The sequence below is a fragment of the Salvelinus fontinalis genome, unplaced genomic scaffold, assembly GCF_029448725.1.
Source record: "Salvelinus fontinalis isolate EN_2023a unplaced genomic scaffold, ASM2944872v1 scaffold_0281, whole genome shotgun sequence".
NCBI lineage: Eukaryota > Metazoa > Chordata > Actinopteri > Salmoniformes > Salmonidae > Salvelinus > Salvelinus fontinalis.
The window spans coordinates 198,474-200,966 of record NW_026600490.1 but is presented as its reverse complement, the minus strand read 5'-3'; positions in this window follow the sequence as shown (position 1 = coordinate 200,966).

Below are 2,493 nucleotides of genomic sequence, written 5' to 3'. Positions count from 1 at the left end.
CCTCTTCTCCCTCCCTCTCTCGCTCCTCTTCTCCCTCCCTCTCTCGCTCCTCTTCTCCCTCCCTCTCTCGCTCCTCTTCTCCCTCCTTCTCTCGCTCCTATTCTCCCTCCCTCTCTCGCTCCTCTTCTCCCTCCCTCTCTCGCTCCTCTTCTCCCTCCTTCTCTCGCTCTTCTTCTCCCTCCCTCTCTCGCTCCTCTTCTCCCTCCCTCTCTCGCTCCTCTTCTCCCTCCCTCTCTCACTCCTCTTCTCCCTCCCTCTCTCGCTCCTCTTCTCCCTCCTTCTCTCGCTCCTCTTCTCCCTCCCTCTCTCGCTCCTCTTCTCCCTCCTTCTCTCGCTCCTCCTCTCCCTCCTTCTCTCGCTCCTCTTCTCCCTCCCTCTCTCGCTCCTCTTCTCCCTCCTCTCGCTCCTCTTCTCCCTCCTTCTCTCGCTCCTCTTCTCCCTCCCTCTCTCGCTCCTCTTCTCCCTCCTTCTCTCGCTCCTCTTCTCCCTCCTTCTCTCGCTCCTCTTCTCCCTCCTTCTCTCGCTCCTCTTCTCCCTCCCTCTCTTGCTCCTCTTCTCCCTCCTTCTCTCGCTCCTCTTCTCCCTCCCTCTCTCGCTCCTCTTCTCCCTCCTTCTCTCGCTCCTCTTCTCCCTCCCTCTCTCGCTCCTCTTCTCCCTCTCTCGCTCCTCTTCTCCTAGTGCCACTGACCTAAGACAACGTCATACCAGAGCTCAGAGGTCCGTATCCACAAAGAATCTCAGAGTAGGAGTGTTGATCTAGGATCTGTTCATATAAATGGTATTCATTATAATCTAAAAGGCAAAACTGATCTTAGATCAGCACGCTTTGTGGATATGAGCCCTGGTGTCCCCAGGTTCTGTAGATTCATGTACTTCTAAAGTAGTCTTGTTTCTCCATGAGCCGCGTGTCTGAAGACAACACTTGGAGAGGAGTGAAGGAGAGGAGAGCTTAGGAGTCTGGTATGAGAGACTACTTCTAGGAGAGGAGAGGAGAACTTAGGAGTCTGGTATGAGAGACTACCTCTAGGAGAGGAGAACTTAGGAGTCTGGTATGAGAGACTACCTCTAGGAGAGGAGAACTTAGGAGCCTGGTATGAGAGACTACTTCTAGGAGAGGAGAACTTAGGAGCCTGGTATGAGAGACTACCTCTAGGAGAGGAGAACTTAGGAGCCTGGTATGAGAGACTACTTCTAGGACAGGAGAGGAGAACTTAGGAGCCTGGTATGAGAGACTACTTCTAGGAAAGGAGAGGAGAGCTTAGGAGTCTGGTATGAAAGACTACTTCTAGGAGAGGAGAGGAGAATTTAGGAGTCTGGTATGAGAGACTACTTCTAGGAGAGGAGAGCTTAGAAGCCTGGTATGAGAGACTACTTCTAGGAGAGAAGAACTTAGGAGCCTGGTATGAGAGACTACTTCTAGGACAGGAGAGGAGAGCTTAGAAGCCTGGTATGAGAGACTACTTCTAGGAAAGGAGAGAATAATTTAGGAGTCTGGTATGAGAGACTACTTCTAGGAGAGGAGAGCTTAGAAGCCTGGTATGAGAGACTACTTCTAGGAGAGGAGAGGAGAATTTAGGAGTCTGGTATGAGAGACTACTTCTAGGAGAGGAGAGCTTAGAAGCCTGGTATGAGAGACTACTTCTAGGAGAGAAGAACTTAGGAGTCTGGTATGAGAGACTACTTCTAGGACAGGAGAGGAGAACTTAGGAGCCTGGCATGAGAGACTACTTCTAGGAGATTAGAGGAGAACTTAGGAGCCTGGTATGAGAGACTACTTCTAGGAGAGAAGAACTTAGGAGCCTGGTATGAGAGACTACTTCTAGGAGAGGAGAACTTAGGAGCCTGGTATGAGAGACTACTTCTAGGAAAGGAGAGGAGAACTTAGGAGCCTGGTATGAGAGACTACTTCTAGGAAAGGAGAGAAGAACTTAGGAGCCTGGTATTAGAGACTACTTCTACAGTTGAAGTCGGAAGTTTACATACACTTAGGTTGGAGTCATTAAAACTCGTTTTTCAACTACTCCACAAATTTCTTGTTAACAAACTATAATTTTGGCAAGTTGGTTAGGACATCTACTTTGTGCATGACACAAGTCATTTTTCCAACAATTGTTTACAGACAGATTATTTCACTTAAAATTCACTGTATCACAATTCTAGTGGGTCAGAAGTTAAACATACACTAAGTTGACTGTGCCTTTAAACAGCTTGGAAAATTCCAGAAAATGATATGGCTTTAGAAGCTTCTGATAGACTAATTGACATAATTTGAGTCAATTGGAGGTGTACCTGTGAATGTATTTCAAGTCCTACCTTCAAACTCAGTGCCTCTATGCTTGACATCATGGGAAAATCAAAAGAAATCAGCCAAGACCTCAGAAATAAAATTGTAGACCTCCACAAGTCTGCTTCATCCTTGGGAGCAATTTCCAAACGCCTGAAGGTACCATGCTCATCTGTACAAAAAATAGTATGCAAGTATAAACACCATAG